The sequence below is a fragment of the Pseudorca crassidens genome, chromosome 3 (assembly GCF_039906515.1).
Source record: "Pseudorca crassidens isolate mPseCra1 chromosome 3, mPseCra1.hap1, whole genome shotgun sequence".
Lineage (NCBI taxonomy): Eukaryota > Metazoa > Chordata > Mammalia > Artiodactyla > Delphinidae > Pseudorca > Pseudorca crassidens.
This window is the reverse complement of record NC_090298.1, coordinates 169660609-169676699: the sequence shown is the minus strand read 5'-3', so window position 1 is coordinate 169676699 and position 16091 is coordinate 169660609. Positions and strand designations below refer to the sequence as shown.

At 47.2% G+C, this 16091-nt stretch overlaps 1 long non-coding RNA gene across 1 annotated transcript; it reads right to left on the bottom strand.

Moving 5' to 3' along the window:
• Positions 1-2160: 2160 nt before the first annotated feature.
• Positions 2161-8109, bottom strand: LOC137222659 (uncharacterized). The gene is made up of 3 exons (XR_010942532.1): positions 7852-8109; positions 7346-7518; positions 2161-3362 (listed from the first exon to the last, which is right to left on the bottom strand). It is a non-coding gene; the product is annotated as an uncharacterized lncRNA (long non-coding RNA).
• Positions 8110-16091: the final 7982 nt, after the last annotated feature.

Sequence of the window (16091 nt, the reverse complement as noted above, 5' to 3'; positions counted from 1 at the left end):
AAAGATAAAATATATACTTTTAAAAATATGGGTTAATAATGCATGCCGAGTTTCAATAAATCAGCATGGAATTTAGAAGTCTGCCTTAAGATCGGGTCCTGGCATGGCCCTCAAGCACTCCTGTCTGTTTGCCATAATGTGCTCAGAGATCTATCCTGTGAGCCTCACACATAAAGAACACGTCATTTCATGTATTAAGGTGAAAAATGAGGCTGGTTTCTGAATTCTTCACCAAACACCCATTGCCACAAGAGAGCAGAGTAACACGTGTAGCCATCTGAGGGAAAGGAGGGGCGATGCAAGATATTTAGGCCACGCTGGGATATTATTCATGCACAGAGGTAACAAAGACATCCTCAACCACGCAAGGAATGAGAGGGGCCAATCCCTCTCCCTCCTCCAGATTCCGTCCCCCCTCCAGTTGGCAGAAGCTGCTGGCAAAGCAGAAATGCGGTTTGCAGCGTTTTCACCCACATCACAAAGCAAAAGGTTTGTGGGTTGGTTCAGCCCATAGAATTAAAGGTCCCCAAAGATGTCCACATCCTAATCACTGGAACTTGTGACTGTCACCTTAGGTGGCAAAAGGGACATTGCGGGTGGGATTAAGGCCCCTGAGACAGGGATGACCCTGGATTCCCCGGGGGGCCCAGTGTCATCACAGGGTTCTTATAAGAGGGAGGCGGGAGGGTCAGAGGCAGAGAGAGACGGGGGATGCTGCGCTGCTGGCTGTGAGGATGCAGGAGGGGCCGCAAACCAGGGATGCGGCGCCTCTAGAAGCTGGAAGAGGCGGGAACCTATGCTCCCCTGGAGCCTCCGGAAGGACCGGCCCTGCCCACACCTTGAATTTGGACTTCTGCCCTGCAGAACTGTAATAAGAATAAACTGGCTACGGGCTTCCTTGGTGGCGCAGTGGTTGGGACTCGGCGCTTTCACTGCCAAGGGCCTGGGTTCGATCCCTGGTGGGGGAACTGAGATGCCGCATGCAGCAGGGCACGGCCAAAAGGAAAAAAAGGGGGAGTTCCCAACCAACGTCCAGAGGAGGGAGTTCAGACGCAGCAGAACCAGAAGTCAGACTCCACTAGTGCCTGGTGGGTTCCTGTCTGGCTTACAGCTCAGGGACCGACAGACGCTGGGCCCGCAGTAAATGCAGCACGGACCACCAGCACGCGGGCCGCCGGGAATGCTTTCCCCATTTCTTGCTGAACTGGTGATTCTAACTTCTGGATCCGTGAGTATGACCTTCCCACTTGAGAAGCTGCTCCTGCTTCTTCGTGATCGATCTGCTCTAGGGTCATGCGATGGAGGGTCTATTACTGACTCTTCCTGGACAACCTCACAGGGCGGTCATGAGGGCTCATGAGTTCACATGGGTCGTGGCCTCTGCTGCCCACAGAGCCAGAGAGCCTAGAAGCCACACTGAGCAATCTGTCTGACCAGGGAGACCCTCACCCCAAACCTGAGGTCCGTAGATACTGGTTCTTTGGTGCCATGAGTTGGAGTTCCACGTCACAAAGCACAGAGGGGAAGGAGTGGGGTTTGCTACCTGCCCCAGACTCACCTGCTCCCTGAAATACTCGGGGAGAGCCGAGTTTGGGGAAGGGAGGATGAAGGGGTGGGGGGTGACAGATGCATGGTACCTGGCTGGCTGGGCTGCTGGCTGTCCTGAGAAGGAAAACTACCTGTGGAATTGGACAGTGACAGACCCAACCTCAGGAAAGTGGGTGTGCTGGAGTGCTGGATCCCCTGGCAGGTTTGGGCCATTCGGGCTAAAATGAGGGGATTTTTAATTAAAAAAAAAAGAAAAGAAAAAAAAAAAAGCAAGTACTGGTGATGCCTTTGGTCTTTTCCCTCTTCCAGGAGGAGCAAGGGCTCAGACATTCCCAAAGAGGGTGGCGTGGAAGTGGACAAAACATATTCAGTGTCCATGTTGCCTATTCCTCCTAGCAGAAAAAAACAGCCTTTTTCCCCCAGTGGCTGCAGCTGCTACAAACTCCCCCAGGGCCCCCTGCATTCCAGCTGGCGGCTTTAATGTTAACCCTGCAATTGCTGAATCACTGAAAGGGTTGAGTGAATTTGCAAGGAAAAAAATGTCAATGGCTCTGTATTGAATGGCTCTTAACATAGGATGCATAATAAAAAATTAGTGTGAAATGTTATTGGTTTGCATTTATTAAATACAATAATATATTACAATAAGTATAAGCATTATAGTATTATTATAATCCATTATTCTGATTATTATAATAAATGATATAATTATTATAATTTCATAACAGAGAGATCATTCCAGTCAGGGAAAGGCGGGAAAAAAAGTCTTAGTGGGACACAACTTCTTTGCTTTTTGCAAAGCTCCGCGCTGAAACCTGACCGTGTCCGTGTGGGCTGTTTCAGCCAGGCTGACCTGAGAGCGGGTCCAGGCGCAAAAACCAGGACTTCGACTCAAGGACCAAAGCAGATCCAGGACACCTGACCAAGGTTTCTAACTATGAGAATCTCACGGATGCTGCGGGGACCATCTGGGAGACTTACAAATGTCCACGAGAAAGGGCTTGTTTCCCTAGGGGACCTGAAACCGAACTGTGGACCAGCCCTGTTTTTCTGATGTGGAGAATAATTATGCTCAGTGAAATAAGCCAGACACAGAAGGACAAATACTGTCTGATTCCACTCACAAGAGGTCCCTAGAGGAGTCACATCCACAGAGACAGGAAGTAGATGGTGGGGGCCAGGGGCTGGGGGAGGGGTGGGGAGTCAGGGTTTCATGGGGACAGAGTTTCAGTTTGGGAAGATGAGAAAGTTCTGGAGATGGATGGTGGGGTTGGCTGCACGACAGTGTGAATGTACTTAAAGCCACTGAGCTGTGCACTTAAAAATGGTTAAAATGGTAAACTTTATATGTATTTAACCACAATAAAATTTTTTTTGAAAGAGGAAAAATGGTTAAGATGATAAATTTAATGTTATGTGTATTTCACCACAATTTTTAAAAATATAAATGTTTTAAAGAGGATGGCACCTTGCGGGGGGGGGCCCTCCCTGCCCTATGGGGGAAACTGCAGGGTCTTCAGGTGGTACAGAGATGTTCCAGACCCTGGGAAGGAAGCACAGCCCTCCTCTGGGGATACAGTGCACCTATCCCTACACTTAGGAGGAGCCTGAGTGCCTGGACCTAGACACTCATGGTGAATTCTCCCACCTTTCCCACAAAGCAAGGGCACTCCGCTTCTGACAGGTGTGTTCCCTCTTGACATGCTGGGTGCCTTTCGGGGGAAGAGGAAACCCCACTGGGGCCAGGGGAGCAGGCACCCAGCAGCCATCCTCTCCACCCTCCTGGGCAAAAGCAGCTTCCCGGGCAGGAAGGGCTGCAGGAGAGGAAAGGCAGAGTGAAGACCAGACCCAGCCTGTCCCCAGACCCCAGAATCCCCTCCACCACTTGAGATGACCGCCGCCACAGAGGATGGTCATGGAAGCCAGGACAGGCCAGGGGCCTTAATGGCTCCATTTTCTGGATGAAGATACAGAAGGTCTTGGAAGCACACAAGTTCTACTGTGAAGCGCTCTGTATTAGCATCCCAGGGCAGCTGTAACAAATGACCACACACTAGGGGGCTTAAAACCTCAGAAATTTATTTTCTCTCAGTTCTGGAGGCCGGAAGCCTGAGATGCAGGTGTGGCAGAGCCGTGCCCCCTCTGAAGGCTCCAGGGCAGGGTCCTTCCTGCCTCTTCCAGCTTCTGGGGGCTCCAGGCATCCTTGACTTGTGGCCCCATCACTCCAGTCTCTGCCTCCCCTTCTCTCTGTCTCTGTGCATCTCTCTCCTCTTCTTATAAGGACACCAGCCACTGGCTTAGGGACTCCACCCCCACCCCACTCCAGGATGACCTCATCTTAACTAATGACATCTACAAAGACTGTTTCCAAAAAAGGTCACATTCTGAGTTTCTGGGTAGACGTGAATTTGGGGGCGCGGGACACAATTCAAACCAGGAGGACCTCCCAGGCCCACGTTTTGTAAGGCTCAGTTCAGACCCCCCATCCCCAGGCTCTGCATCAATCAGATTCACCTCTCCCTCCCCACAGCCGAATCCCTCTCCGCCCTCCTTTCTTAGGCCAAACTGCCCAAACTGCTCCATGCTGTAGCAGGAAGGATCTAGATGGGCCTGCCCCGCCTTATGAGAAAGAGGAGCACGTGGCCCTGAATGCCCGCGGGGAATTCTGAGCTCCCCACATACCCAGGGGACCCCCTGCCTTCCAGCGGGAGAGCTCCAGGTGGATCTGGGCTGTGCTGATTCTGGAATTCTCCACAGTGACAGGACTCTGTCCTTGACCAAACGTTAGGCCCCTCTGATCCCTCGTCCCAACTAGGCTTCGACCTTTGGGCTCCCGAGTTTGTCTCTGCATTGCACAGTTTTGGCAAAAACCCTGCTAAGTGACTTCAGCGAAAACCCCTGCCCTCTGTTTCTATAGTTATATGAGCTGCCACCGAGGGGGAGGCTGGGCGGTGGCTATATGGGACTCTGCCCTGTCTTTGCAACTTCTTATGAGTCCGTAATTTGTTTAAAATTTAAAGTTTTAAAAAATAGTAGTCTCCCCCCCAAAAAAAAGAATTTCATGGGAAAGGTTGATTAGGGAAAAAATGCCTAAAAAGGGGGTGATAATTTTTTTTAAAGGCTAAGAACACTGCCCAAGGGGAAGCTGTGTGAAGGTACATGGGAACTCTCCGTACCATCCTGGCAATAGACACTTCCAAAAAAAAAAAAAGAAGGGAATTCCCTGGTGGTCCAGTGGTTAGGACTCTGCGCTCTAACTGCGAGGGCCTTAGTTTGATCCCTGGTTAGGGAACTAGGATCCCGCAAGCCATAGGGCGAAGCCAAAAAAAAAAAAAAAAAGAATTGACACTTCTCTAAAGACAACATACAAATGGCTAATAAGCACATGAAAAGATGCTCAGGGGTCACCAGCCATCACGGAAATGCAAATCAAACCCACACTGAGATAGCACCTCATCTCCCCAACAGGATGATTAGGATCAAAAAGACAGACAAGGGCTTCCCTGGTGGCGCAGTGGTTGAGAGTCCACCTGCCAATGCAGGGAACACGGGTTCGTGTCCCGGTCCGGGAGGATCCCACATGCCGCAGAGTGGCCATGGCCGCTGACCCTGTGCTCCGCAACGGGAGAGGCCACAACAGTGACAGGCCCGCGTACCGCAAAAAAAAAAAAAAAAAAAAAAAAGACAAATAAAGCAACTAGACTCCAATAAAAATAAATAAATAAATAAAGAGAGGTGTAATAAAATGTAAAGAGCTCACGCACAAAGAAATAAAACTGCACTATAATAAAATTTTAATAGCACATTACCCCTTTGTCTAAAACAACAACAACAAAAAGCCCCAAAAGACAGACAATAATGAGTGTTGCCAAGGGCACCCTCACCCATTGCTAGTGAGAATGTAAAATGGTGCAGCCACTGTGGAAAACAGTCTGGCAGTTCCTCAAATGGTTAGAGTTGCCATAAGACCCAGTTCCACTCCTAGGTATCTACTCAAAAGAAAAGAAAAAAAAAAACACATCCACACAAAAACCTGTACACCCATGTTCACAGCAGCATAACCCACAACAGGTGAAAGGTGGAAACAACCCAAATGTCCATCAAGTGAGGAATGGATAATCCCCTTAAGGCACATCCACACAATGAAAGATTATTTGGCCATAAGGAGAGAAGCCCTGACACTCGCTACAACGTGGATGGACCTTGAGAACACGACGCTCTGTGAGAGAAGCCAGACACAGAAGGACACAGTGTGTGATTCCATCGATGGGAAATGTCCAGTACAAGCCAATCCACAGACACAGAGAGTGGGTTCCTGGTTGTCAGGGGCTGGGGAGGGGGAGGGGAATGACTGTTGATGGGGACGGGGTTTCTTTTTGGGGTGATGGAATGCTCCAGAGTTAGACATAATCTAACTACACACACACACACACACACACACACACACGTGTAAATATACAGCAAAAAGCCAGCAAGGATAGACACCAAACGATATCACGGTTACCTCCAGCAAGGACCTGGAATTATGAAAAGTATCAAGGAAAACGTGATGTGCAGTCAGCTTCTCGAAATAAAATCGAGATAAAATAGAAAAGTTTAAAAATCTAAAAATGACGGCAGCTTTCGCTAAGCTTCCGAGGGACCAGAGGGGATTTGATGCAAATTCTCTTCCCGAGAGCTGGCTCTGACTCATTCCACGTGGGTGGTGGGAACTGTGGGCGCACAATGCTGTGCCGAGCCATGCCCCCAAACTGTACCAGATGCACCCCGAGGACACAGAACACTTTACCCAGGGGGAACATCTGCTGCTAAGACTGTCATGCGCTGAATCACGTCCCCTAAAAGATACGTTCCAGTCCTGACCCTATTACTATTGGAACTTATTTGCAAACAGGCTGTTTGCAGATGTAATTAGTTAAGATGAGGTCATACTGGGGCAGAGAGTGTCCTAATGCGATATATGACTGGTGTCCTTAAAAGAGAGACAGACACACAGGGAGAAGGCCATGTGACTACAGAGGCAGAGACTGGAGTGATGCATGACGGCCACCACCAGAGGCTGGAAGAGGCAGGAAGGACCCTCCCCTGGAGCCTTCAGAGGGAGCAGAGCCCTGGGACACCCTGATCTCTCTGCTCTTGGAACTTTAAATTGCAGCTGATGGCAATGGGTCCAGGACCCCCGTCCTTTCCTAGCTCTTCCAGACCAATCCTCTCCCACCCTTGGGTGGTTCGCAGGACCCTCCGTCCCTCGTGGTTGATGTCAGTGATCCCGTTGGACCCTCATTCACCCAGGCCTGTGGCACCTGGTTCAGGGTCTTCCCTTTCAGTTTTCAAACCACTGAAACTCATCCTTTCTCCACAAGAAAGGGCTGATGAGGACTTCCTGGCAGGGAAAAGTGCAATCAACCCCAGGGAAGGGGAGAGGTCGGTGAGCTTGTTGCTGGGACATTGGCAGAATGGTCAGCTTGTTCCTGAGCAGGTGTGTCAGGAATCAATGGAGTGGACTTTTGATACCTTATCACTAGAATCACAACGCTAAGGTGTAAGACCCCTTGGCACGGGCGACCTGGGTCTGGATCGTTCTCTGAGGGTTCATCCTGGGCGCTGTAGGGTGTTGAGCAGCATCCCTGGCCCCCACCCACTCAATGTCAGGAGAACCCCCCAGTCATGATAACCACAGATGTCACCAGACACCGCCCGGTGTCCGCCGGGGGGCAGAGCCACCCCAGGTGAGAACCCCTGGGTTAGCCCAAGTGCCCAATAAGTCTACACCCCGGATTCCGGGCGTTCGGTTTACCTCGTTTCCCTGTAACGTCCGGCCTCTGGAAACTCCGTTTACTTCACGACAGAGTTTGCCCCATGGACCTGTCATCCAGGGGCACTTCCACAGGGCAGGGCTCGGACTTTGCCATTCTGGGTGCTGGGCGGCCTCGGGCAAGCTGCTCGACCTCTCTGCCTCTCTTTTGCCGCCTGCAGAGTGACGGGTGGAGCAAACCCAAGGGGAACACCCCAGGCCACCCCTCCCGCCCGGGACCCCGCCCCAGACCCCGTCCAAACCCCCGCCCGCCTAACTACCCGCACAGGAGCGGGGGCCAGGCTCGGGGTCTGCATCCCAGCGCGGCTGCGCGGCTCGGACAAACGCTCCCCGGGTGCTGCGGCCACAGGCGTGGGGGAGCGCTCCGGCGCCGCCGGGTCCTGCCCGGGTCCCGCCGCGGCGGAGGCCCTCGGTGCAGCGCGTCCCGGATACCCGTCAGCACCCCGTCCGCCCGCCCGCGCCCCCCGTTGGCGCCCCAGTTAACTCACGCCGCTGCCGCCGCCCCCGGACGCGCGCCCAGGACGGACCCGGCAGTGCGCCTGCGCGCCACGAGGCCGTGAATTACAAGTCCCAGAAGGCTCCGGGCGCGACCCAGGGTCCCCGTCCCTCCGGGGGCAGCGAGTTGAGTCACAGCGCTCTCTGAGGGCGGGCGGTGTCTCCTCAGGACTGAGATGCCTCCTGCAGCTGAGCACTTCCTCCGGTCCCAGGCGCACACGCGCGCTCCCTGAGAAGCTCAGGCGCATGAGTGTAGTGGAATAACTGAGGACATGGAAAGGAGACGTGACCCATGAGCCCCCCCCCCCACGCCCAGCAAACTGGGGGCCGGCGAATAAGCCAGAACTGCAAACAGTCCTGATTGCTTTGAGCGCCCCCGGCAAACCGGAGACCTGCGAATAAGCATTGAGTGCTTTGGGCACTGATCCATGAGATGTCCTCAGTATAATCAGAATGGTGGGAACACAAGGCAATGTCCTTGTGCTGCTTTGGCGCTCAAGGACGAAGCACGGCATGTTTTCAAGAAAGCCCATTATTGCTTGTATAATCAATAAAAGCATATGTTGCTGCTTTGGCACCTCTGGAATGTTAAGAAAACAAGTCTTAAAATGTAAACATAGATAATGCTTAAATAAAAGCTACCACAGCAGGACAGACGGCGCTGTTTTGCCTGAGCGAGCGGCAGCCCTCTACTGCTGTGTTTCGGCACAATTCATCTCGTGTGATGAGCCGACTTTCGGCCCTGTCCTAAGAAAAACTACAACACATGAGCGGCCTTTTCTTAAATAAGGGAGGAAATACGGTATATTCAGCGCCACGCCCAAAACATAGCTTTGCCAATAAAACAATAATAATAACCAGTATTATTTATTAACACATTAATAAGTGTATAATCCATTATATATCTAGTAAAATTGTTTTAATGATAATGTGTATTTATTAGTAATATTAATATATTGATTTATGTTAATAATATTCTGTTAAATAATAAAACTACCATAATTAATATAGTATAGGTTGGTAATATATTCTTAAAACAATATAATATATTATTAAAATATATATTATATAATATAGTAAATGTTATCATTCACTGATAAAACAATAGCTATTTATTAATAAATTATATAAATATTTTTATGTATTTAAATTATTATTATTGTTACTATTGGACCAAGCCATAATGTGTTATCTCTCTTCCCTGATACTACTTCTCTCACTCTTTTTCTCTCTATGTGATGCTGTCTCTGCAATATCCCAAGTCCTCTCCCCTACAGCATGTTTTTGTTGTTTTATTTGGCTGCATTGGTTCTTCGTTGCTGCGCGCGGGCTTTCTCTAGTTTCAGTGAGCGGGGGCTACTCTTCATTGCGGTGGCTTCTCTTGTTGCAGAGTACGGGCCCTAGAGCGCGCAGGCTTCAGTAGTTGTGGCTCGCGGGCTCTAGAGTTCAGGCTCCGTAGTTGTGGCACACGGGCTTAGTTGCTCCGCAGCATGTGGGATCTTCCCAGACCAGGGCTCGAACCCATGTCCCCTGCTTTGGCAGGCAGATTCTTAACCACTGCGCCACCAGGGAAGTCCCTACAGCATGTTTTATGTTAGAGAAGAAATGAAGTCCCCAGAAAGTGCAGAGAAGTTGACAATGCTTCCTCCGTTACAACTGATGACCACTGGCACTTGATGGTGTTTATGTGCTATGTAATTATAAACGTTCTCATTGTGACTTTGCCATATGATCAACCGGTTCTTGGGCAAAATGGATTAGGATCCTTTCTCTAAAATTACATTTTACTTGTTTCAAGCTTTGGTTTAGATAGAATAAACATCAGGTTAGCTAAACATCAGGTTAGAAAGCTCTGACGTTTGTATGAATTTGTGTGACATATGGCCCAAGCCAACTCAATAATAAACATGATGTGTGTGACAGATTGAATGTTTGTGACCCCACAACATTTGTAAGTTGAAATCAAATCCCCAATGTGATAGGTTAGGAGGCAGGGCCTTTGGGAGGCGATTAGGTCATGAGGGTAGAGCCCTCACTAGTCAGATTAACGCCTTTATAAAGGGACCCCAGAAAGCTCCCTCTCCCCTTCTACCACGTGAGGACACAGGAGAAGTCAGCTGTTTGAAACCTGGAGGAGGTTCCTCATCAGAACTTGACCATGGTGGCACCCTGACCTCAGACTTCCAGCCTCCAGAACTGTGAAAAGCAAATTGGTGGTTAATCCACCCAGTCCATGGTAATCGTTAGAGCATCCCCAATGGTATAGGACGATGTGTTGAACAATTTTCCAACCCAGCTTTTTCAGACTGACTTTACTGGTATAAATACCTCAATTAGGGCTTCCCTGGTGGCGCAGTGGTTGGGAGTCCGCCCGCCGATGCGGGGAACGCGGGTTCGTGCCCCGGTCCGGGAGGATCCCGCGTGCCGCGGAGCGGCTGGGCCCATGAGCCATGGCCGCTGAGCCTGCGCGTCCGGAGCCTGTGCTCCGCAGCGGGAGAGGCCACAGCAGTGAGAGGCCTGCGTACCGCAAAAAAAAAAAAAAAAAAAATCATAGCAGTGGGCTTCTCTGGTGGCGCAGTGGTTGAGAGTCCCCGCCTGCCGATGCAGGGGACATGGGTTCGTGCCCCGGTCCGGGAAGATCCCACATGCCGCGGATCAGCTGGGCCTGTGAGCCATGACCGCTGAGCCTGCGCGACCGGAGCCTGTGCTCCGCAACGGGAGAGGCCACAACAGTGAGAAGCCCGCGTACCGCAAAAAAGACCAAACCAAAACCAAACCAAAACAAAACAAAAAAATAGCCTAAAGGCAGGAAAGGGAGAAATGGAAACGTATAACACTATTGTGAGGTTCTTATACTACACATAAAGTCCTATAATATCAAGTGAAGATAGACTGTAACAAGTTAGACATGTACTCTAAGTCCTAAAGTAGCTGACAAACAAAATGTCAAAACACACTTACAGGGACTTCCCTGGTGGTGCAGTGGTTAAGAATCCACCTGCCAAAAAAAAAAAAGAAAAAGAAAAAGAATCTGCCTGCCAATGCAGGGGACATGGGTTCAATCCCTGGTCAGGGAACTGACCCACATGCATGCTACAACTAAGAGTTCACATGCCACAACTAAGGAGCCAGCAAGCCGCAACTAAGACCAGGCACAACCAAATAAATAAATAAATAAAATACTCAATTACTCCAAAAGAAGGCAGGAAAAGAGAGAAAAGGGTAAGATGGAGTGAGTAATATATAAATAGCAAGATGATAGACTCAAATATCACCATATTAAAAATAACATTAAATAAAACATAAATAAAATAAAAATTTAGAAAGGGAGACAAAAAGTAAAAATTACATTAAATGTTAGTGGTATAAATACCTCAATTAAAAGTCGGAGATTGTTGGGCTTCCCTGGTGGTCCAGTGGTTACAACTCTATGCTCTCACTGCCAAGGGCCTGGGTTTGATAACTGGTTGGTGGGAAACTAAGATCCCACTTACTGTGTGGTGGCACAGCCAAAAAAAATAAGTCACAGAATGTCAGAGAAAAAAGTTGACCCAAAACTATGCTGGCTTCAAGAAATGTGCTTTAAGTATGAAGACCAAATACAGGAAATGGAAAGATATAGCATGTCAATACTAGTCAAAAGAAGGTATATTTGGGGACTTCCCTTGTGGTTCAGTGGTTAGGATTCCACACTCTCACTGCTGAGGGTCTGGGTTCAATCACTGGTCGGGGAACTAAGATTCCCACAAGCCAAGGGGTGTGGACCCCCCAAAAAAATTGCAAAAGAACAAAAAGAATGTAGAATTGGCTGTGTTATTATCAAAGTCAATTTAAGAGCAAGGAATGTTACGAGAGATAAATGTCACTTCATAATGATAAAAGGTTCGAATTAATCAAGAAGACATAACAATCCAAAACATTTATGCACCTAATAACAGAGCTTCAAAATACATGAAGCACAAATGGATAGAACTTCATGGAGAAATTGATAAATCCACAATTATAGTTGGAGAATATTTCAGTACTCCTTGCATCAGTCAAGGTTTCCAGAGATATAGAGAGGGAATGATTTTAAGGAATTGGCTCACATGATTGTGGGAGCTGGCAAGTCTTCAGGGCAGGCAGGCAGCCTGGAGACCCAGGGAAGAGTTGATATTGCAGATGAAGACCCAAAGGCAGTCCGGAGGCAGAGTTCCTTCTTCCTTCGAGGACATCAGCCTGTTTTCTCCTCAAGTCCTTTAGCTGATTGGATGAGGCCCGCCCACGGTATGGAGGGCAATCAGCTTCACTCAAAGTCAACTTACTTAAATGTTAATCACATCTAAAAATGACCTCAGCAACGTCTAGACTGATGTTTGACCTAGCAACTGGGTACCATAACCTAGCCAAGGAGACACAAAAAAGTAACCAGCACACCCTTCTCTCAATAATTAATAGGACAAGTAGGCAGAACATCAGCAAAGATATAGACTTGGAAAACACTACCAACCACTTTGGCCTGACTGATGTGTATAGAACACTAGACCCAACAACAGTGGGATACACTTGCTTCCCGATTGTGCACAGAGCAGAGATAGACTATTCTGGACCATGAAAGAAACAAACCTCAATACCCTCAGAAGGATCCAAGTTATACAAGATGTTTTCTGATCACAAAGGAATTAAATTTAAAATCAATAACAAAAAGATCTCTGGAAAACCCACAAATATTTGGAAACTAAATACCAGACATCCAAATAAACCAGGAGCCAAAGAAGACACAAGAACGGAAATTAGAGGGCTTCCCTGGTGGCGCAGTGGTTGAGAGTCCCCGCCTGCCGATGCAGGGGACACGGGTTCGTGCCCCGGTCCGGGAAGATCCCACGTGCCGCGGAGCGGCTGGGCCCGTGAGCCATGGCCGCTGAGCCTGCGCGTCCGGAGCCTGTGCTCCGCAACGGGAGAGGCCGCAGCGGTGAGAGGCCCGTGTACCGCAGAAAAAAAAAACCAAAAAAAAACGGAAATTAGAAAGTACTTTGAACTCAATGAAATATCATTCTAAGTGCAAAGATTAAGAGCCACTATCATTCTCCTTGTGATCCATGGATACTTCACCTGCTGCTAATAAGACATTTTTATTGTCAGAACTTCTCTTGTTCTGATTCCCCACTCTGTGTGCAGCTAGGGCTGTGGTCCTGGGTTCATGAAAACCCCTCAGGAAGGGAAGCCTATCTGCTGTGTTGATTGCACCACTCACCCACATGGGGAGCTTTCCAGTCAGACTGGCTTTGTAAGATTTGACTTTCTCCAAACACAGGAAGGTTAATCCCAAATTTATGTCCAGCCGCCAGTATAACGTATACAATACACTTTCACTCACTGAAAATCTCCTCAGTCACGTAAGTTATTTTAAAGAAACTTTTGCTGTCTAGTCCTCACAACAGCCCCACGGGGTGAGTCCTATCATGACCAGCATTTTACTCGAAGAATTGGAAGTACGTCTAAAAGCAAAGCCTTTGTAAGCGGCAGAGTGCAGAATTCATTCTGAGTCTATAGAATTCAAAATCTCCTCTTTCAACTACATCACACGGTCTTTGAAATTTTATAGTCTAATGAATGAAGCATGGCAAATACACAAATTCTTTCACCACCGTGCAAAAGGCTGGATGAGAAGAAGCTTGCACAAGAAACTTGAACATGACAGTCTTCAAAGATCTGGGAATGATTCCCAAAGGAGATGTAGTTTGAGCTGAGTTTTTGAAGCCAAGTAGAAAACTTTTGCTCTGCCAGACCTACCGTACACGTGTTTCTGCCCCACCCTCTACCCTGGGAAACTGACTTCTGCGGATCACACCAACCAAGGTCATTTGCCTCCTGACTTCCATTTGGCTTTGACCAACTGGGATCGGCAGCACAAGATCGGCAGGGAGGGGAAATAATTAAGAGATATGTCTTCCTGTCTCCCTCCATGCTGGGTCATGGTTTGGCCATGGCTCTTGGTCTAGTGAAAGCTTCAGCTGCTGTCATGTTGAGCTCTTGCTGGGTTCCATGATTTAGTCCCTTTTTCCCCTTGAGGTCAAAGGTAGTAACCGCTCCCACTCTTGCCCACTGCAGAATGCCACAGAATCCTTTGTTGGCTTTCTTTAAACGTATCCACGTATTTGCACATAGTCTTTTCAGGGAACGTTCTTCCATCACTCTCTTGAAGGGTGCCATCTGTTTTCTAGTGACACCCTTATGAACAGAGAGGGAGACTCGAGTCAGAGAAAAACATGTGCCAGGGCACAGGGGAGGGAATGAGCCAGGAGCATTTCAAGCTTGGAGGATTTCAAGTAGATAAAATGCATCTCCTGCTATAGGCTAAAGAGTGTGAACTCTACCCAGAAGCACATAGGATCAGTTTTAAACAATTGCATCATCAGATTTGCATGCTTAAGCAGTCACTTCATGAGTGGTGCACTCGTAGGAGGGAATTAGAACTGAAGACTGGAAATTCATTGCAAGTGAAGGGGAGGGATACAGTGACTATCCCTGTATATGCATTTTTGCACACTTGGGCCAATAGTGTATAAACAACATTTTGGAAAGACAAATATCATATGACATCACTTATATGTGGAATCTTAAAAAAGGGTACAAATGAACTTATCTACAAAACAGAAATAGAGTCACAGATGTAGAAAACAAACTTATGGTTACCAAGGGCTAAGGGGGGAGGGATAAATTGAGAGATTGGGATTGACATATACACACTACTATGTATGAAATAGACAACTAATAAGGACCTACTGTATAGCACAGGGAAGTCTGCTCAGTATCTTGTAATAATGTATAATGGAAAAGAATCTTAAGAAGAGTGGATATATGTATAACTGATTCACTTTGCTGTACATCTGAAACTAACACAATATTGTAAATCAACTATACACCAATAAAAAGTTTAAAAAAAACACATTTTGATTTTCTGTAGGATAAATGCCTATAAATGCAATTGCTGAGTCATTTGCATATGTACATACTCATCATTTTAAGGCCCTATGATACATTTTACCAAATTGCTTTCTCAAATGCTTTGTACCTATTTACCAAAAACCTCATCCCTTTACCACTAGGGTTTGCAACTGTAAACAGCTTTTGCTAATAAAATGGTATGCCGTCATTTTATAGCACATTCCTGGATTATTAGTGAGGCTGAATATCTTTTCCTATATGTATTAGCTAAATTCCCCAACCCATGCTTCATATTTTATCAGAGTATTGTCATCTTCTTGTTGATTTTAACAACTCTTTATAAATACCATCCTCCCCACTATATAAGCTGAAAATATTGTTTCATTTTATTCTTTTACCTGTGTATGGTGACATTTGCCAAATTAAAGCTTTGAATATTTATGTAGTTGGCAATGAAAATTCAATTAACAATCAAGTTAAGAAGAAAAAAGAATTTAATTCGAGCCAAACTAAGGATTATAACCCAGGAGACAGGCTCTCAGAAGCTCTGAGGATTGTTCCACCTGTTAAAGTGGAAGGCACGGTCACATAACGTTTTCAAGACAAAAGATCGTACATCAAAATGACATAATGACATTTTATACAAAGTTCACCAAAGACACATAGTCTAGGTAAGCACATACAAAGTGAGTAGTAAGTCATCATGACCTTCTACAAAGTTGGGAAAGAACACTATTCTTTTAAGAAGTTACATTGAGAGTGACAGAAGCAAGAAAAAAATTGATCTTTGAGGCTGAGCAGGTGTTTCCATCTTTGAGGAGGTCTGGTTCATGTGTAATGCAGATGGAAGGGAGGGAGGAGGTCCAAATGGACACAGAGAGAATTTTATAAGTTTTCTCATCCTGCCTTAAAATATAAATTTTATTTCATCATACTTAAAGAACAAACTTGCGATTCCAAATTTGGGCAAATGTAAAATTATGCAGTGATTCAAAGTTAATTGAATATGTTGAATTTTTAAATCAAAGGTGATGTGCAGAGATTCACTGAAGGAATCCAATGCTCTCTGCCTAAGAAACGTATTGTTTTGGTAATGACCATATCAATTGTCTTTTCATCCTTTCATTCAGCAGATAAATAGGGTTCCAAGCAGCTTTTAGCAAACGTGATTTCTTCTAACCCTCTCTGGATGCGTCATTCTGGGTCCATTCCTTTCGGTGACTGATAAAATATGCAATAGTGTTGGGTTGTAGTTTGCAGCTATGAGAAACACAATGCCCAACTCAAACTATCCTTTTAAGGAGGA